The sequence below is a fragment of the Protomyctophum parallelum genome (assembly GCF_964188405.1).
Source record: "Protomyctophum parallelum genome assembly, chromosome: 7".
NCBI classification, from domain to species: Eukaryota; Metazoa; Chordata; class Actinopteri; order Myctophiformes; family Myctophidae; genus Protomyctophum; species Protomyctophum parallelum.
The window spans coordinates 40431898-40453911 of record NC_139705.1 but is presented as its reverse complement, the minus strand read 5'-3'; the positions used below and the strand labels follow the sequence as shown (position 1 = coordinate 40453911).

Here is a 22014-nt window from a genome sequence, read left to right as displayed (position 1 = left end):
GTGTAATTATATAATTACTGCTAATCACCCACCTGAGGTGGCAGCTCTCTGCGGCAACACACTATTACAGAACAAACACGACAACCTCAGCACATCTCACACTCATTAACACACTCCTCCCTCACTCCCACTCCCTCTCTCTCTCTCTCTCTCTCTACTGTAACTCTCTGTCTCTCTCTCTCTCTCTCTCTCTCTCTCTCTCTCTCTCTCTCTCTACTGTAACTCTCTGTCTCTCTCTCTCTCTCTTCACTTCCTGTCTCCATACACTCATTATCTCTAGCGTCTTTATTTACACACATGAGAACGCAAGCGCGCACATAGTATACTGCTCGTGCACACGTGCACACAGACAGACGTATAAGTATATGTGCACGCTCAAACTGATGCTCTCTTTTGTGTAAAATCAAATGGGATGAGATGAGAAGCACTTTTTTTCTCTTCCCCCAGCAGGTATGTATCAATCAATCAATCAGGAGACATCTATAGATGTCTGCTGATTGATTGATTGATTGATTGATTGATTGATTAGTCAGAGATGTAAACGGCACTTGCAGACAACAGACATCAAGGTTAAAAGGATATAACACAAACCCCCAATGTAGTCCTATACCTAATTAATCACCACAGAAATAGCATCAACATACTATAAAACACTGACTATGAACTATACTATCACTACTGAACAAATGGCAGTGGATGCCGCCTCCTATCTGTGGGAGGGGACAGGAGTGTGATTTACCTTCGTCCCTCATGGGACATGCCTTCAGTCCATCATCACATCATGAACCCTATATAGCTTCTATCCTATGGGGGGAATGTTCGGTGAAAATAGGAAATATTTTTTCTGAGATTTTGTTCAGTGTAGAGGAAAATAAATCACACCCGTGTGAAGTGAGGGGCGCTCTAATCATCGTGCATCATCGTACATCATCATCAAGCATGGTGGACCCTTATTGGCCGAGGGTTCCCATCGACATACATATCCAGCCGATTTGCTCAGACAAATATGACGTAAATTCTCTGTTCATTGTCAATGGCATTTTTAATGTTTGTTCAGACAAGACAAACATTAAAGCTGTATATAGGGGGGAGAAAATAAAAAGCCAAATATAGAGCAGTGGGGGAGCTGGGTCAACTAAACATAACAGTATTTAATAACGTAGCCTAGTCTATGACGCGCTGGTTAAGTGAATGTGCCAGTATCTGGATTGAAAGAGAGAGAATTGAGGTGGAGGTGGAGGGGGGATGACTGCTATTCAGAGGCGAAAGACAAATATCACATTTCAGACTCCATTTCAAAGAACATGAAATTCAATATCCCGCTCCAATCTACTGCATGCTGCCATTGCTCGTGCCAGTAATAGCAATCAGAGATATTGTATTCAACCCCCCCCCCCCCACCCCCCTCTCTTTTTCTCTCGCACGCACGCATGCACGCACGCACCTGCCCTCCCAGTGTCAATTTGTGTTTATGTATTAAATGTCATTCAAGGCTGTTTTGAAGAAGCTGATTGTTGTGCTTCGGTTTCCATTTTCATCTTGTCTCTCTCATCCATAATGTACATACATGCACACACGCACGCACACACACATGCACAGAAGATTACCCAGTCTACTGGCTTGTCATTATTAATCTGACAGACAGGGGGCGACTCTCCAACAATTTTATTTTATTTTATTTTATTTTATTTTATTTTATTTTATTTTATTTTATTTTATTTTATTTTATTTTATTTTATTTTATTTTATTTTATTTTATTTTATTTTATTTTATTTTATTTTATTTTATTACACCCGTGCTGTTACTTCGGCATCCGATTGCAACCTGAGTGACGTTTGCGTTCCTCGTTGCATTCAGTGGTGGGATGGGCACTCCCACGCCCTGTGTTCTCAATCCAGCAGGAAACTGGAACATGAGAAGACACAGGCCAGGACACACACACACGCGCACGCGCGCGCGCACACACACACGCACAGGCACACGCGCAGCCACACACACCCGCACACCGGGAGATGGACGGACGGACACACACCCCAGGCGCACTCTGACAGACCACACAGAAGACACATGCCTGATACAAACAGGGCTGCGGTGCGAGCCAGACAGCCCACTGAGAGGCGTTGTGCTCTGGCTGACAGTGAGGTGTCCTGGCGCGCAGAGACCCAGCCAAACATCTCGCCCACATAATTAGACAGGGCAGGGGCACCGGGGGGGGGGGGGGGGGCTCTGGGGAGGATGGGAGGGGGAGGGGGGGCACAGAGAACTTTGGAACATGTCAGTCGTGGGCTCGCGGGGCCCGCGGAGGATGTGCCGGGGGCCCCCCCACTGTCACCGCGCGCGTGTGAAGGATGGCAGCTGCGGACGGGGGGGTGACACGCGCGCCTCAACTCGCCTCTCGTCTGGGAGGCAGGATGACTTTATCAGTGGGCAGACACAGACGGAGCGGTCCAACAAGGTTTATCTGATGGAAGAGGGGGCTTTAATTAAGATGAGCTCGGCGTTTGTGTGGGTACTGTGTGTGTGTGTGTGTGTGTGTGTGCCTGTGTGTGTGTGTGTGTGTGTGTGTGTGTGTGTGTGTGTGTGTGTGTGCGTGCGTGCATGCGTGCGTGCGTCTGTGTGGCTCCTCTCCCTGACAGATAACAACCTGCATTAGAGTTAAAGAAGGAGTTCTGAGACGGAGCCTCTAGTTTGCACAGATTTCTCTCTTTCTTTCTTTTCTTTTTTTTCATGTCCTCTCTGACTTCGCTCCCCAAACTATGTACCGCTGCAATTCTAGCCCTTCTAAAAGAAAGGGGAAAAAAGCGCTGCCACAGCACTTTGCGGATCAGAACCAAAGCCTATTACTGTCCCGCCCAAGTAGAGCTGGAGGCCTCGTTATACCAGGTACTACACACAGCTGTACGGTCATCTCCATTGTCGTCAAGCATCACTCAGGGAAACGACCCGCTAACGATGGACACTAATTACCTGTAGGGTCGTTATATAGTAGGGGGCTGCGCGATAGCGTTGAGGTAAAATCGAAGCCGCGATTTGAACGCATGCGCGACATCGAAATCGCACAGAGCTGCGGTTTTGTTGGGAGTTCGCCTTTTTTCATTGTTCTTTCTTTTATATGCTCATATTACCCTGAGGAAAAGGTAGTTCTATTCTGTTGTAATTGTTCTGCTTAAGTAAAAGTATATCAATGCTGCCATGTAGAACTACTCTATTACACGTAAAAGTTCGAAAAGTATACATAAAGTACCAAAACTATAAGAGTACTCATTAAGCAGAATGTCTCATTTCAAGTTTTCAACCGTATAAAAATCTTTTGAAAATAGCAGAATACAAGCTCACAATGCGACACATTGTGAGCTAAAGTTATACTGTACTACACTTGACCTTACACTATTTAAGCGTGACGTGAGCTTGTAGGTCTGCTATTCACGTGCGGCACAATGTATACAGTATATACATTTGGGGTTAAAGTGGTTGACATCATTAAATCAAGTTTTATTTGTCATTATTCATACAGCAGGGAAATGCGATTGTGGTTATACTTATACAACAATAATAATGAAGATAAATAAAAGCTAAATTATTATTAATATTTTTTACATTTTTAACACATTTTTTTTGTCTAATTGTCTAATGGGCGCTACATTCCCTCTGCCAACCTGAGAAGAGCAACAGACTAACCTCATGCTTCCTTCAATGCATAAGGAGTCCAAGCCGCTTCTTTTCACCTGACAGGGGGGCAGTTTCCCTGGTTTGACGTAGCGCATGGAAGGAACACGTTATTCCAACCAGTTCCTTTCCCCAACTGCACTACCAACTGCACTACCAAACTGTGCAACCGTGCCCGTACTATTAAAGCTTAAAATTAAAATAAATGTCCACCATGAACTGTAGATTAGAAACAATTTCACTTTCTATGCAGCAGTGCACACTTTCAGAGTAACACGGAATAGGTTGGTCGACCCATGGCTTCTGATTAGGAAAAACCTTAACTTTAGTTTTCTGGGTACAACCTTATATATAGATATGAAACTCACAGTCACTGTTTGTGTAAATGTGTTGACATTTGCCAGTCCACATCATTTGCCAGTCGACGCCTCATAGAAAGTTCCATGTCCTCGTTCCCCTCTCCAACTTCTCCTGTGCCTGTGGCCACGTTCTCGCATGCAGGTTCTTGTGTTTGTATACTGGGGGAAGAGTGTGTCCTGATCGCATTCTCCCAACGGAGGCGTGTGAGTCATAGCATCGCTGTCTTTATACTTGGTGAAAGCATGATGCAATGTTTTATCTACTCTGGTGGGACAAGTCACATTTGGCATGATTATATTTGTAGTGCTTCAAATTTCAATGGAAGTCCATTCGTCTCGTCCATTATGCTGCAGCAGCGACATCAATCTTAGTGGATGAATGTAAACACCCACGCATATCATAGAATGTAGCTACCACGTGGGAGACGGAGAGGCTGACAGAGTATTGATAAACGTTCCAAATCACGGTCACAAGTCTGCGAGAGGACTTTTGTCTCGTCTCTCAAAAGGTCACTGCCTTGGCTGCAGCCAGTGGCCCTCGTGGGTCTATGAACCAACCACTGAGTCTACAGTCTGTCTGCTCATGCTGGCCTGGTCATATTTCTTTTAGCCTAGTCTGGTCTGGTCTGGCATGTACCATTTAGGCCTCAGGCCATGGGAACCTCAATGAACAGCTTCTGGCTGTGAGACTGTCGCTTGTCTTTCTCTCTCTCTCTCTCTCCTCTCTCTCTCTCTCTCTCTCTCTCTCTCTCTCTCTCTCTCTCTCTCTCTCTCTCTCTCTCTCTCTCTCTCTCTCTCTCTCTCTCTCTCTCTCTCTCTATCTATCTGTCTCTCACACAACTGCCAGTGTCCTCTCCCCCTGTCTCATCGCCATCCCGTTTTGTATTTTCTTTATTTAATTTTTTTATCTTTAAAGGACAGCTTTAGGAGTCCAATCTCGCTCGGCCGGGGACAAAGGAACGTACACTTTGCACCCAGAGGGGAACCGACCGCCACTCTGGAAAACAAGCACAGGCGCAGCCTTGCATGCAAATGGCCGCCGCGAGTTGTTCAGCTGTCACTTTCAAACAGGGTGCGGGGGTGGGTGGGGGGCACAGAAACACTGGTGCCTGATTAGCAACACAGGGGTATCAACCCGGCGTTGTAAACACATGTTTAACCACATGAACCCTAGCGTTCCTTTTCTGGGGGCGAACATTTGTTGAAAATAGCAGATTGTCTATTATGAGCTAAGTGATTTGTATAGAGAATAGAGTGACCCTGGGACAACTGGACATGAGTTGCCTCTGCATGTTCTTGGTGAGGAAATTAATCTGGGGAGATAAGCTATTTCTCTGTTTGGAAGTACTTTGCATTGCAGACCTTTCCACTACATTTGGCTACATTGCCATTTGAACAAAAGATGATTTATTGAACTGTAAATGTAATAGCAATGGTGCATGCATGAAACAAGGTTGAAAAATGGTTGAATTGTTCTTTGTTTGTTTGCAGAACAGATTAGTCTTATATTTGGCTACACTGATGACAAGACTATTTGACATTGCACTGTAGTTAAATTAAATCGTTGAAATGCTATTTTTTTATTATGTTTGCGTGAGACTTTATGATCCAAAGTTATACAGCACGTTGGACAGGAGATGCAGTCAGCCTTACGGTATTTTCATATTTTCCAATATGACACTGACACGGCCTGCTTACAACAACGTGTTGTGAGCGTGTGCTGTAGATTGGCTATCTTTGGATGAATGTTCCCCCCCCAGGGTTCAAGTGCTTAAGGCTCTTGACTCCTTTCTGGGCTGGCCTCGTATCCATCAGCCGCACCGCGCCGCCACCACACAGCATAGAAATGACATTCAGTGGCATTTCACCCAATCCATGTGTCATAAAGATGACATAAAGGTTGACATACAGCTGACTCGCAGATGGATGGTCTGTCATAAACATTGACGCCGCTTCATAACAAATGATGTGAACATTTTCACGGCAATGTCGCGACATTGAACAATGTCACGGCCGCAATCGAAACACCCACACGGCCCGGGGCTCGTTTGCCGCCGGGCCGCCATGCTAAATCTCGCCGTTGTCGCTTAACGTACTGACGCGTCGTGATTGAACGGCTGGCGGATGCCATGCCGTTTGTCAGCAGCGGTCATTGTGCAGTGTGAATATCATAATCAAAGTGTCATTTATACTGCCATTATCCTTGCATTGTGCTCATAGGGAATCAACATACAGTTACAGTACACTATGCTTTTCAAGGTCTTCAGCGGAGAGCCACTATAGTGTGCATGTGTGACTGTGTTCTCTACAGCTCGCTCTCTCACACGCACGCACGCACGCACGCACACACACACACACACACACACACACACACACACACACACACACACACACACACACACACACACACACACACACACAAACACACCTTGACATACCCAAAAACAGTGTTTGACTACCTCAAAAGTTTTGAATCAAGACTCAGACTCTGTCTGCCCTGTATATACAATCAAATCTTCTTTCAGGGTAATATTTATGTTTGCGTGTGCGTGTGCGTGTGCGTGTGTGTGTGTGTGTGCGCATGCGTGCGTGCCTGCCTGCCTGCCTGCGTGCCTGCGTGCGTGCGTGTGTGTGTGCGTGTGTGTGAGCCGGGCCCAGGGCGAGCCAAGGAGATTGGTTGGGCCGGCCTGCCCTCATCAGCATGCATGGCCGGGCCTCGGGGCGCAGAACTCTTTTAGTTTTTAATGATAACTGGGCTCATGCATTGTTTACTAAGACGACAGGTCCATTCCCCTCTGATTTATAGCTCTGTGGCATTCAAGGAGATACTGTACTTATTACTTTAAACGCACTATGCAAAAACAAGTCAAAGCGACAGCGGCTTGGCATGGACAGGGAGGGGGTGTGGGGGGGGGGCAGGACCGACATAAATTAAGGGTCATTGTCCCCCCCCCACCACCCCCCCCCCCCCCCTACTGCTCCACACCCCAACAGCTGTTTGTTAACGGTCTAGACGGAGAGTGGACGGCTGATCCGAGGTCAGCCACGTGCCCGCTGCCAGCTGTGTGTGTGTGTGTGGGTGTGTGTGTGTGTGTGTGTGTGTGTGTGTGTGTGTGGACGTGCCAGCGTTGTCACAGTGCTGTCAACTACAGCTTCATATTTCAGGGAGGAGGGAGACAAGTGTGGAGGCAACTCAGGCAAGAGGCCTGGCTGTGAGTTGTCACAGGGGGGGAAAAAACTCCCTCTGGTGGCAAAACGCCTGCATCACATGTGGAGATCAAAACATGACTCTCTGGCTCTATACTCACCCCGAGAAGACAGAGAGAACAACATTCAACAGAAAAGGCTGATTTACTGTATACAGTTGCGTGCTGGCCGGTGTTGCTCGCTGAAAATAGCTATACGATCTACCAGCTCACAACAGTGCATTACACTGCGACACGTTGAGCTTGTACATCTGCTATTTCCAGTGTGCAACACCGGCACGAAACATGGTGCATAAAATGGCACACCAGGTAAAGTTTTTTCCATGGAACTCTCTACAGTGTGTGTGTGTGCGTGCATGCATGCACGCGTACAGTACCGAGGGACAGCGAGAGATGGAGATGGAGAGAGAGAGACAGAGGCAGGCATAGATGGAGATGGAGGAGCGGGCTATAGGCCTATACAGTGTCATTGTTTTTGACGGATTTAGTTACACTAGCACCCAGATCAATTATTCATCAGAGCCATGCATGGTTGCGGGATTAATGGCGCGTGCGGCATATAAATCAACCAGCGGTCTCGAACCTCTGGGACAGACAGAAGTGTGTGTGTGTGTGTGGGGGAGGGGGGGGGGGGGGCTTGCAGATGAAATGGAAATGGAGAAACGCAGCGCTGGGAACGGCGTCAGGCATTCCGTTTACACGATTTGTAACCTTGAGATTCCAGCGGGACCGTGTAGGAGTGAACCAACGAACGCACCACGCCGTCAGCCACAAATAACTAAGCGTCCAGATTTGCAGGCTGTGATGTCTGGAGACGAGGCACCTTATATCATGTTGAGCGTCTCCGAAGGACGGAGGCATCTCTGGACGTCCTCTCAGCAGGAAGGGAAGGAGGGAGGGAGGGAGGGAGGGAGGGAGCATGTGAAAAAAGGAAGCTGTTGAGAGATTGAAACGATGCTATATATTACACCCTCCAGAGGCCCAGCTTCAACTGCTGCACCTCTCTCTCTCTCTCTCTCTCTCTCTCTCTCTCACTCTTACTCTCTCTCTTTCTCTCATTGACTTTGTTCCATGGGGTTTCTTTTTCTTTCTCATTGCATTCCTTATTAGCGTGTGTATTCAGACAATCCATCTATGTGTGCTCCTGTCTGGCTCAGATGCCCGTACCTCATTGTCTTTGACTATTTTTGTATGTGAGCGTCTTCTATCCATCTGTCTGACTGCATTAGTAAGACTCTCTCTCTCTCTCTCTCGTTCTATCATGGTGTCTGCCAGGTTGTACAGTACAAGTGTCTGGTAGTACAGGTTGGTCTCAGCCTCATGTTTCTGATGTGTGAGCCTTGACTGTAATTCCCTTCCTCTCTGTGCTGTCTGTCTGCCCAGCCTCTCTCTCTCGCACGCACGCACGCACGCACGCACGCACGCACGCACGCACGCACGCACGCACGCACGCACGCACGCACGCACGCACGCACGCATACATACATACATACACACACGCACACACACTCTGTGTTACTGCTCCTACAGATGAAATCACATAACCCAGTCAGGCTCCCGTCTTCAAACACAGATCTAAGTCCACCCAGAATGTCAAATCATTTCAGCCTCAGTCGCTCTTCACTTCACACTCCCCCCCCCCCCCCCCCCCCGCCTGTCTCTCTCTCTCTCTCTCTCTCTCTCTCTCTCTCTCTCTCTCGCTCCGCAGTGTGTCAGTACCTGTCCTCTGGTGAAGACTTCACCTCCCGTCTCTCCACATTAGAGTAATCACAATTAATTAGGGGGGTTTGGGCAGGGTTTGCAGGAGAGGAGAGGAGATGGGGGTGTGGGGGGGGGGGGGGGGGGTAGGACCATGCACCTCATCATCAAAGCCCACGGTACCCAGACAGACTCAGAGACACTTCAGCGCGTTGGCGACAGTGGAGGAGGAGATGGCAATGTTGGCGGCCATGTTGGAAGTGGAAGGATGAGAACAGGAAGGCGGGGGGGGGGGGTACCCCCCTACCCCGCTGTGTGGCTCAGATAACGGCAGGTTAGCACCACAGGCCTCAGAAAGAGGGAGAGAGAGAGAGAGAGAGAGGCAGGCAGGCACAAAGCCAGGAGAGATGCATGAACAAGCCAGCTTACAAACATCTCATAATAACTCAGCCAGAAGAAGCCCTCCGAATTAAAGTGTCACTTTTCATTTGCTTTCCAGTCCCTCTTTTTGGCTCACACTCTCTCTCGCTCTCTCTCTCTCTCTCTTTCTCTCTCTCTCTCTCTCTCTCTCTCCTCTCTTCACATCCTCCCTTATTCCTCTCCTCTCCTCTCCTCTCCTCTCCTCTCCTCTCCTCTCCTCTCCTCTCCTCTCCTCTCCTCTCCTCTCCTCTCCTCGGTGGGTTGCGTTCCCCACTGTCTTCATCACACAGCAGCCTGGGGGCTCCTCCATCTGCCCGCTGTGTGTGTGTGTGTGTCTCTGTCTGATTGTGGCAGACCTGCCCCCCCCCTCACACACACCCACCCATGTCTTTCCAAAACTCTCTTTGTTTCTATATTTTGTCCGGGGGCGGGGCTCTCTGCAGCTCTCCACACGTGCACCATCAAAAGTATGTGCACGAGGGGACAGTTAAAGTTAACGCCGGTCTCATCTTCTGGGGTATAGATTTCCCCGCAAAGGGGACAGGCTGTCAGCGTCAAATTATGGCTCTTTATCGGTTTTCCATAATGAGAAAATACTAAAACATGGAGGCTGATATATTAGAGTGAACTTTAGCTTGAGCGTGTTTTAGACTGACGGTGTCGCGCGCGTGCTGCAAAGAACTGATCTGCAAGCTATAGCAATGTTGCCATGCATCGTTAGCTTGCAGTTCTTTACACCAACAACACTTGTCATATAAGTATAATTAAAGATGAAGTGCTGTGATTTCCACCCCCAAACATGATCATCTATCTATATGATTATGGTCATTAAGTATGCCTGGTTTTCAGTTGGGTGGTGATGGTTGGTGATCCACCTGAACTGAAGCCACACCCACAGCTGTTGGTGTATGATAAAGGGGGAGGGGTTAGCAGAGGGGATGATGTTGTGATGTCACTATAGCACTGTCATTTCGATTGGGCCTCTTTTGAGAAACCAAAAATACACAGGGAAGACAAATTAGAAAATTCTAACCACACCTGGGGGTCAATTAGAGTAACGTTAACTCCATAGACACGTACAAAAGGAGGACTTAGCCGTGCCATCCATCTGACCTGTCTACCTGCATGGTCAACACACTGACTGAAAGATGGCCTCACAGAGCTCCACCAACTCCATGACTTTTTGTTCAGCAGTTTCTTTTATTTTTTTATTCTGTCCTCTCAAATACTTTGGCGGACACAGATTCAAGGTTACTGGAGTTTCTGTGTGATGTCAGGACAGAACTGTTCTTTTTTGCTTTCTTGCTTCCGTTCTCTCTTTCTGGTTGTTTTCTTGCTTTCGTTCTTGCTTTCTGGTTGTTTTCTTGCTTTCGTTCTTGCTTTTTGGTTGTTTTCTTGCTTTCAATATTGCTTTCTACTTGTTTTCTTGCTTTCTTTCTTGCTTTCTGCTTGTTTTCTTGCTTTCTTTCTTGCTTTCTGCTTGTTTTCTTGCTTTCTTTCTTGCTTTCTGCTTGTTTTCTTGCGTTCTTCCCCCAGCAGCTCCGGTGGGCTGCATGTGTGGTGTTGGTAGAAGAGCCAAAGTGGTTACAATGCGTATTTCAATGTGTTCTTGTATTTCATTATTGCCTTATCATTGCATTTGAGTTTAATGTTGGTGAGCAGCTTTCCATGCTTATATATAACTGTTTTGCAGTTGGTAAAGAGTGCCCCCTAAAGTTTAACTTAATGTTCATGATGCGCAGCTGAGGAGGTTAATTGGTGGTTATGCAACATAAGAAAAAGAGTGAAGACGGATACTAGTTTGACGTGTGGAACACGACAGTTTTGACCGTAATTTTCGGGTGTTTTTTGATGTCTCCTCCTGTTATTGGAACCTGTATCATTATCAGACAAGATAACAGAAGACAATCTGTACTTTGGGCAAGGAATTATTTCGTTTTTGTGTGCTTTTTCTGTACTGCTGGATTCTTCAGTAAACTCCATTAACGTCACCAGCCATGCCTCGTGGAGTCTGTGAGTAGTGGTCCAGTTTCTGCCCGTTGGATGTGCAAATACAGTGTGTGCCCACATGGTTACGTGTCATTACAAGCCTGCTTCAAACTGGTGAATGTGGCTATTGGAAAAATTGGAAATAATTATTTTTGGAAAACAAATGCCACTACATGTGGTACTTGTAGTTCAAGATGGGCTGCGTGTGTGGTACTTGTAGTTCAAGTTGGGCTGCGTGTGTGGTACTTGTAGTTCAAGGTGGGCTGCGCCTGCGTGTGTGGTACTTGTAGTTCAAGGTGGGCTGCGTGTGTGCGGTAGCCTACTTGTAGTTCAAGTTGGGCTGCGTGTGTGGTACTTGTAGTTCAAGGTGGGCTGCGCCTGCGTGTGTGGTACTTGTAGTTCAAGGTGGGCTGCGCCTGCGTGTGTGGTACTTGTAGTTCAAGGTGGGCTGCGTGTGTGGTAGCCTACTTGTAGTTCAAGGTGGGCTGCGTGTGTGGTACTTGTAGTTCAAGGTGGGCTGCGCCTGCATGTGTGGTACTTGTAGTTCAAGGTGGGCTGCGTGTGTGGTACTTGTAGTTCAAGGTGGGCAGGCGGTCATGTCCCTTCCAATCCTCGACTAATCCTCCCACTGAGTCTTCCTGTCCAAATGAGAGAGACAGGGGGAGGGTCGGGGGAGTGACTGATAAAAGCAACTCTGAAGTGTGAAGTGACCATGGCCATCCTGGTGGCCTCGGCGACCACACAGGGAGCAGCTATCATTCAGTAATTGGCAACGGTGGCTCGTAATGAAGAGAGATGTCAGGAAGGGCAACATGGAGGAATGGCAGATGGGATGGTTGTCTGTGTGTGTGTGTGTGTGTGTGTGTGTGTGTGTGTGTGTGTGTGTGTGTGTGTGTGTGTGTGTGTGTGTGTGTGTGGAGGGGGCAGTACAGTATGTGTGGGAGGAACCTCAGTGCACGTTAATGCAGTGTGTATTGGCAGGTGTCGCTCCGCCTAATTTCACGCCTCTGTGAGCGAATGTGCACCTAGATGACTGTCACTTCCAAGAACCCCCCTCTCTCTCCCTCTCTCTCTCTCTCTCTCTCTCTCTCTCTCTCTCTCTCTATCTCATGTCTCTCTTTCTCTCTCTCTCTCTCTCTTTCTCGCTCTCTGCTAATGTTTTTTTATTTTCAAAAAGTGTTAAAATGTCAGATAAGATGCAACACATTCTGGGCTTCTATGACGAATGAAGTCTATATAGGGCTAACTATATTATGGGACTTGTCACAGTGATGCGTTTGACTAAAACATAATCTGGAACCAATATGCCTTTGTCTATAATATTATTATAGACAAAGGCATATTGGTTCCAGAGCCGTTTTGAAGCCTTAGTTGAACAGAAAAGCTGCTGGGTCATTAATGACAACCGCAGCATTGTCATTACTTCATTTAGATGGAATCCTTCATACAGCCTGGACCTTCCACGCGGCCACATGGCCTGCTGTGTCACATGACGTGAGGTGTTTAGGAGGTTCACGCTGTGGCTCAGGAGGTAGAGCAGGTCCCGATGTGCTGGTTGGTACCTTGCATGGCTTCCGCCGCAATCGGTGTATGAATCGGTGTATGTAATGCACAATCTATGTAAAGCGCCTTGGATAAAGGCGCTATATAAATGCACCATTTACCATATATTATATTATATTATATTATATTATATTATATTATATTATATTATATTATATTATATTATATTATATTCCATTCCATTGAAAGTGTCTCACCCATGCAGTGCAGACGTCCACAGGGACACCCTATAGATAGATCCTTCCAGGTATTCCTCTAGGCACTGAGTTTAACACATTAGCACTTTTTGGTGTCTATGTAATACAACAAAAAACATCTAATGTCATGGTATTTTTTTCTTTAAAACCTTGAAAAGTGAGTATTCAGCATGATACTGCATGCTAAATAGGACCTTAACACTTAACACACCGCTAGCAATTATTGACAAATTATGATATAATTCCCGCCAGCATTTTTCCCAGTTGAGCTCTTATTTTGAAAAGGATCTAAGCCGGGCCAGTGCACTGGAGGGTTCCACATCGTCGGCTCTATGCCATCAAATAAACCTTGTTTTGACCAAAAATGCCATCTGGGACAAGGAATAGGAGATACTGGCGATTGAAAGAAACAGATAGAATGGATGATTTTATGGTGCCGACGACCTAAGAGTTGGCGACCCAGTGTTATGACAACAACAGCTAGCAACCCGATGCTAACTTAAGTAGCATTATGGCTTGATTGATCGAAAGCACTATAAATGCGCAATTGCCGTTGATCTATGGCAATGGCGTTGAGCGTTGGATAATAATAATCCAATAATAATTTAAATAATAGGCTTTAATTGATGTTGATGTAATGTAATTGATGTATCTACTGCAATGGCACAAATGTGATTTTTATATCTACCACTCATGAATTTCACTGAAAGTTGCTCAGTGCTATTTGAAGCACCCGGAAGTACCTCTTAATTGGCCCCCTGCCCCAACGACCCTGTGTGCCCCACTAACCCGCCCCCCGCCCCAACGACCCTGTGCGCCCCACTAACCCGCCCCAACGACCCTGTGCACCCTACTAACCCGACCCCTGCCCCAACGACCATGTGCGCCCCACTAACCCGTCCCTGCCCCAACGACCATGTGCGCCCGACTAACCGCCCCCCCGCCCCAACGACCCTGTGTGCCCCACTAACCCGCCCCCCGCCCCAACGACCCTGTGCGCCCCACTAACCCGCCCCAACGACCCTGTGCGCCCCACTAACCCGCCCCCTGCTCCAACGACCCTGTGCGCCCTACTAACTCTCCCCCCGCCCCAACGACCCTGTGCACCCCACTAACCCGCCCCCACCCCACCCCCCACTGTAGCACTGTGTTTGTGTGTGGAAGATTAAGCTGCTCTGACAAAGCTGTGTTTACAAATATGCAGGCAGAGGAACAGGCCAAGCGACACTGAATAGGAATAGAATACAAATTGCTTTTTTATCTCTCTTAGGGCCAGAGAGAGGAAATGTGTTGCAATTGTTGCTCCTCCGTCTGTGAAGGATAAAGCCTCTAGTAGCACTAGCATTCAATGGTAGCCTCTCTCTCTGTCTGTCTGTCTGTCTGTCTGTCTGTCTGTCTGTCTGTCTGTCTGTCTGTCTGTCTGTCTGTCTGTCTGTCTGTCTGTCTGTCTGTCTGTCTGTCTGTCTGTCTGTCTGTCTGTCTGTCTTCTTTCTCTCTCTCTCTCTCTCTCTCTCTCTCTCTCTCTCTCTCTCTCTCTCTCTCTCTCTCTCTCTCTCTCTCTCTCTCTCTCTATATATGCTCTTCTCCTGTAATTTCCCTCGTTCCCTCAGTAATTTTCTCCAGCCCCCCTTCATGTTTCTGTAAGCTGAGCAGTTCTCCCCAGCAGGACTTTTCATGATTCAGTGTGTCTCTCATCCCCCTCTCCAGCTCACACCGGAGCCATTGGGAATGTAGAGTGCCTATAGAACACTGTGTGTGTGTGTGTGTGTGTGTGTGTGTGTGTGTGTGTGTGTGTGTGTGTGTGTGTGTGTGTGTGTGTGTGTGTGTGTGTGTGTGTGTGTGTGTGTGTGTGTGTGTGTGTGTGTGTGTGTGTGTGTCCACACTACAAATTTGGGTTCTCTCATGCAATTAGACAGCATGTCTGAACCGTGGGAGAGGAGGCCAGCCTGTGATGTCATCATCTGCATAAGATGTGGGAGTCTTAAGGCCTGGCCTGGGCCCTCGTCAAACCCTGTACACTCAAGACACTGCCCCCACTGCCACCCTTAGATCTCCATATATGGAGCTGACCTGTTCTGACATTCCATATGTTAATCTGACCTCATCAAACCCTGTACACACTCACGCTCCATATATGGCCAGTACAGCTTCATTCCATATGTTGATCTGACCCCCCCATGCCAATGCGCCAGCGCTCGCCCAGCAGTCTGCTGTCACTCATGGCGGATGCATGCACGCCCTCAGGCGTCATACTGGTATTATAGGGTTGGAGATAAACCTTAATTGTGTGCCGGTGTCATGTGTCATGTGTGTGTGTGTGTGTGTGTGTGTGTGTGTGTGTGTGTGTGTGTGTGTGTGTGTGTGTGTGTGTGTGTGTGTGTGTGTGTGTGTGTGTGTGTGTGTGTGTGTGTGTGTGTGAGCGTGCATGCGTGCGTGCGTGTGTGTGTGTGTGTGTGTGTGTGTGTGTGTGTGTGTGTGTGTGTGTGTGTGTGTGTGTGTGTGTGTGTGTGTGTGTGTGTGTGTGTGTGTGTGTGTGTGTGTGTGTGTGTGTGTGTGTGTGTGCGTGCGTGCGTGCGTTTGAGGGGAAACGGAGGCTGCATGGTCTCATTAATGCAGAGGACGTGCTCCCCTTCTCCAGCACAGTGGCACTTTTATCCCTACCTCAGCTAACACAGTGGGAGGTTAATGGGCGGTCACCCACACTCACACAATGCCATTTATGTTTATTAAGCAGCACACACACACACACACACACACACGCATACGCACACGCACACACACGCACACTGCTCCAGAGCTGACTTAATGTATGCCTTGACGTTTGGGAGACACACCCACCTCACCGCCGCTCAGCTGTGGCAGCGAGGCTATTTTTGGCAATGTCAGAAAAAAAAGAGACAGAAAAAGCATCCATACCAAAAAAAACTAAATAAACTCGGAGACCTACATTTCCCCTGGCACAGGACAGTGTGTGTTCATAACCATATATATGTACCTGGCACAGGACAGTGTTTGTTCATAACCATATATATGTACCTGGCACAGGACAGTGTTTGTTCATAACCATATATATGTACCTGGCACAGGACAGTGTGTGTTCATAACCATATATATGTACCTGGCACAGGACAGTGTTTGTTCATAACCATATATATGTACCTGGCACAGGACAGTGTGTGTTCATAACCATATATATGTACCTGGCACAGGACAGTGTGTGTTCATAACCATATATATGTACCTGGCACAGGACAGTGTGTGTTCATAACCATATATATGTACCTGGCACAGGACAGTGTTTGTTCATAACCATATATATGTACCTGGCACAGGACAGTGTGTGTTCATAACCATATATATGTACCTGGCACAGGACAGTGTTTGTTCATAACCATATATATGTACCTGGCACAGGACAGTGTGTGTTCATAACCATATATATGTACCTGGCACAGGACAGTGTTTGTTCATAACCATATATATGTACCTGGCACAGGACAGTGTTTGTTCATAACCATATATATGTACCTGGCACAGGACAGTGTTTGTTCATAACCATATATATGTACCTGGCACAGGACAGTGTGTGTTCATAACCATATATATGTACCTGGCAAAGGACAGTGTGTGTTCATAACCATATATATGTACCTGGCACAGGACAGTGTGTGTTCATAACCATATATATGTACCTGGCACAGGACAGTGTTTGTTCATAACCATATATATGTACCTGGCAAAGGACAGTGTTTGTTCATAACCTACTGTACATGTACCTGGCACAGGACAGTGTGTGTTCATAACCATATATATGTACCTGGCACAGGACAGTGTGTGTTCATAACCTACTGTACATGTACCTGGCACAGTCTCCGAGTCAGACTGACGTCGACCCTCTGTCCCGCCGTCCCGTCACGATGGCGTTCTGTATGCCGGTGGTTCTCAAAGTGTGGTCCGGGGATCCCCCAAGGGTCGTTGGAATTAGCCAAAATAGCAGATCGACAACCTTGTACAACCTCTCCGAGTTGATTTTATTTTGGCTATATATGAACCCAAAATGCCCAAAGAACACCAGATGGAAAGTGGTTGATTCCATTGTTTTTTCACTGTCACGATGTGGTTCTGGAGGTGTAGGAATCAGGTGCAGAACGAACCAGGCACAGGCAGAGGAGTGAATATTCAAGTGGTTTTAATTCTCAAAACGCCCACTGTGAAATCACTTGGAACAACTAGGAAATAACTAAGACTTGGAATAACTATGAATTAACTATAGGGAAACACAAAGAACTGACCACATCATTCACGACGACAAACTGACAAGGAACTGAAAACAACTGGGCATATATATAGACAAAGACTCACTACACACAGGTGAACTGAAACACACAATCAACACTGGGATAGGCTAACAGGCAACAGAACACAGGTGACTATACACTAATACAGGGATGTGAGACAAGGCAGGAGACAGCAAACAAGGCAGACAGGAAATCACAGAACACTACTACAAAATAAGGTACAGACCACAAATACAAGTAAAAGTCCCTAAACACAGACAAAGTCCATGGGCAGAGGAGCGTACTGTGACATTCACTGGCTAGAAATGTGTCTCCAATAAGAAACTATTCAGATCAAAAGTGTCACTCTCTCGGTCTCTCCACTGTTCTCTACAGAATAATGTATACTGAATCTTATCTAACAATAAAACTCTTCTCTAATGGGGGGAGGTCTCCCCACACCCTTGTCGTGTGGAGATAAATCCCATTGGCTACTGTCCAGCCCTTGCATTTGGGTTTCGCCTAAAGCCGGCGGCGGCGAGCCGGGGCGCACCCTTTAAGTCTTCTCTGTAGACTCAGCCGTTTCCAGCTCTCAGAAGATGACAGCTCCAACCTGACTCCCGTGACCCATCGTCTTTAAAGCGTGGGCCGATACCCTGATTGCTTTATCCATTACTCTCCTTTTAACCCATTTTGGGCGGGAACCCTTTTTGGTGTCGTGAGCATTATGTGTTATGCTTTAGCTATTGGAAAAATAGCAGATCTACAAGCTCATAGAGCGGCACCGAGTGCCGCGCTACGAGCTTGTAGATCTGCTATTTTGTTTTTAAAATTTGTGAAAATGTGGGAGAAATCTTTGAATATAGAGTGAACATTTTTAACTCAAATCTTTGCTTCTGGGGGGTCCCTGGAACAACATATTTTCAGATGGGGGTCCGAAGCCAAATACAGATACAGACAAAGATTTGGAAGGCATTAATTTGTAGAATCGCTTTCAGGTCTGAAGGGGTTAATGGAATGAAGTGGCCCGTCATGGACGACGGGCCCGCGGGCACCGCCGTGCAAACAAACGCTCATTACTCATTGGACGACCTGTTTTCACCACCGTCTGCCCAAAAGACAAGGCAATCTGGAGGTCGGCCCAAAGGTCAGCCGATAAGGAAGCGCCATTCTCAAGATAATGACCCGTTTTCCATTTGCTGCTCATGCATTTTGGTGTGCGTTATACTTAGCATACTATATACTGTACGCTGGTACAGGCCAGCGCCCCGCCACGCATCTGTATAATTTGTTCATCTCTCTCCGCCCACTGTGCCGTGCTGACTACAGTCACAGCTTTATTAATCCATTCTGGGCGGGAACCCCTTTTGGTGTTGGCATTATGTTATGCTTTAGCTATTGAAAAATAGCAGATCTACAAGCTCATAGCGCGCCACCGAGTGGCACGCTACGAGCTTGTAGGTCTGCTATTTTTGAAAAATCGACTGACATAGAAACATAGCTTTTTCAGAAAACTGTCAGGATGTAGAAGACATTTATAGAATCTGATCTCATGTCAAAATGGGTTAAGATGTGATGCGATGCAAAGCATCAAGACGGCGTATTAGCACAAGACTTCACTTGAGGTAATTTAATCTGCAGTGCATCTCCAAAGGAAGGGCACCGTTGTGGTTGTTGTTTTTTTTTTTTTTATCCGTGCAAAGTCAGAGAAGGGTGGAGAGGATAGAGATAAGAGACATGAAAAAGTGAGGGGGGCGCCAAGAGATTGTATGTTAGCTTGCTGTTTTTTGGGGCGGTGGGGCACACAGCCTGTGTGTGTGTGTGTGTGTGTGCGTGTGCGTGTGTGTGTTAGAAGCACTGTGTGGCTTTTTTAGAAGCTGACAGGAGCACTGCAGGCGTCGCAGTTGAAAGAAGCCAAGTTCTTTGTTGGCTGACATCAATGCGTCGTTCTGCCGTCAACGGGCCGAGGTCAAGGCAAGGTTTTCTGCGCTCGCCCTTTGTGAACACAGAGAGAGAGAGAGAGAGAGAGAGACTCGCTCTGCATTAAAGAGAGAAACCAAATGAAACAGCTCACTCACTCATTCATCATCCACTCATCATAGCATCTCTATGTGTTTGACCTTGACCTTGAACACGGTCATTGTGTTTCACTGAACAGCCTCTGGATTCAGCCAATCATGGCCTCGCTGTGGCTGCAGTATAACGAGACAATAAAAAGTCAAGGTGTGCGTGGGTTGGTGCGTGTGCATGTGCATGTGCATGTGCATGTGCATGTGCATGTGCATGTGCATGTGCATGTGCATGTGCATGTGCATGTGCATGTGCATGTGCATGTGCATGTGCATGTGCATGTGCATGTGCATGTGCATGTGCATGTGCATGTGCATGTGCATGTGCATGTGCATGTGCATAATAGCCTGGCACTAATATGACTGCGTATTAGTCTAGATTAGAACTTCAGTTGTGATGCTACACATTTTGCTGGGGAACCCCTAGGACACACACACACACACACACACGCGCGCGCTCATCAAGGGGTCCCCGGACCCCACTTTGAGAAACCCCTGCCTCTCTACGGCCACTTGAGCACTTTTCTTTTACAAGCCCTGAAACTACCCCACGTCGCTTTATACACAATTGCCTCAGAATGACTGTGTGAAATGTTTGAGGATTGGTGCGGTGTGTTGTAAAGAGCAGAACATGTGGCGCGGCAGCAGCAGCAGCAGCAGCAGCGTGGCATTCAGAGGGTGTGTCGGCACAGACTGGAGCTCATAAAAGCCTTCCACATTTACATTTATGGCCTGCATCCATGCTGTCACCCTATACCTACACCCGCCACTATTTATAGTTTGTGATGTCACAGGATCGATCCGCTATAAGGACACGGCTAAGTGCGTTGAACGTGCAACAGCAACAGCAGTGCCTTTTCCTTTACTTCCCGTCACAGATTGCCCAAAGGGTTTGTTTTTTCTTTCTTTCTTTCTTTCTTTCGCCCGTCTGGCTGTGATGAAGATGATGATGATGATGATGATTTTACATGTGGGCTATAGCTGTGACACGGTCCATTGGAGAATTTGTGTCTGTGTGTGCATTATGCATGTGTCACACACACACACACACACACACACACACACACACACACACACACACACACACACACACACACGTACTGTAAACATCCTAACGTGCGTAGGGTGTGTGTGTGTGTGTGTGTGTGTGTGTGTGTTCGGTCCGTGCCTGGTATTTGGTGGCATGCCGGAGGCTTCGTGCCACCCTTCCATCCCATTAGCTCAGCCCAGCCCTGCCTGTGTCTGCTTTAACCTTGGCCAGCGGGCTGGAGGAGAGAGAGAGAGAGAGAGAGAGAGAGAGAGAGTAATTCTAACCTTAAAAACCTGCTGATTAAAGCTAGTTTGGTGGAATTCGATTCCACTTAATGCCTTTGGCCGTGAGCCCGGGCCGGTTGGCTTTAGCATCAACAGACACCGAGTCTTCAGTCAGCGAGAGACACGCACGCACGCACGTTCGTGCACGCACGGGAAAGGAACCATGCGTGCCATGCATGTGCACGCCCTTTCTCAGACACGTGCACAAGGAGGGACATTATAACTACAAAGGACTTAGTGTGCTTTATTTCTTTCTTTCTTTCTTTCTTTCTTTCTTTCTTTCTTTCTTTCTTTCTTTCTCTTTTTGTCCCTCGTAACCTCTGCCCTGCATCCTTATCTAAACACGTCCTTCAGTCTTTGTCCTCTGCAGAGTCAGGATGTCAGGATACAGGCTGTATAGTGGAGAGCCAAGATGCTGTGCGTGCGTGGCCCTCCGTTGCTGTTCTCCTCATGAACTTGATGCATGGCTGTGTTTACGCGGTCCAACGTGGCTAATTAAATCCCCTCTTCAGGGCCTGTTTATCAAGTGTTTTTGTTTATTTACAATGAGCGTCGCTATTTTTAGACACATTTCCATAACACTTGCATGTCCTTTTTTCTCACCCCTTTTTTGTTTTTACTTTCCAGAGCATAATTTGCTTTGCTTTGTTCAGGGTTTTTTGAGGGGGTGGGGCGGAGGAGGGGGGTGTTTTTCATTTTCCATGGTGTCTGGGGCGGCGCTGCCAATTCACTGGGTTGGCCCTCTGTTCAGACTGGACTGATTTACAGGCATCGGCTGTTCCAGCAACAGAGAGACCGCTGGAGATATAAATCTAAACCTCGTTTGATTTATTATGTATAATCTCTCATCAACCGTTGGTTAAGTCCTCAGATGCGCTGAAGAGTTATATGTTTCGAACTTTTACAACGAGGCGTGTGTGTGTCTGCATGCATGCATTTGTACGTGCATGTGTGTGTGTGTGTGTTGTGTTGTGTTGTGTTGTGGTGTGTGTGTGTGTGTGTGTGTGTGTGTGTGTGTGTGTGTGTGTGTGTGTGTGTGTGTGTGTGTGTGTGTGCACGCGTGTTTTCAAGGGGCTGGATGAAGGAGAACAGTCTCGGTAGATAGCCAGAGAGAGAGAGGACAGTTTGTTACGGTGGAGCGAGGTTTGGCCGTGCGAGTGCCTGTCCAATTCTAACATGCAAGGGGGAGATATATTGTGGGCACTCTGGGCACGGTGCCAGGTCGACAGACACTACAGATAATTTGATTCCCGGT

General features: G+C 47.3%; 1 protein-coding gene across 1 annotated transcript in view; it reads left to right on the top strand.

Moving 5' to 3' along the window:
• camta1a (calmodulin binding transcription activator 1a) overlaps window positions 1-22014 on the top strand; it is a gene marked incomplete at both ends in the record, with an annotated part of 491338 nt that overhangs the window by 295941 nt on the left and 173383 nt on the right. The window lies entirely within an intron of this gene.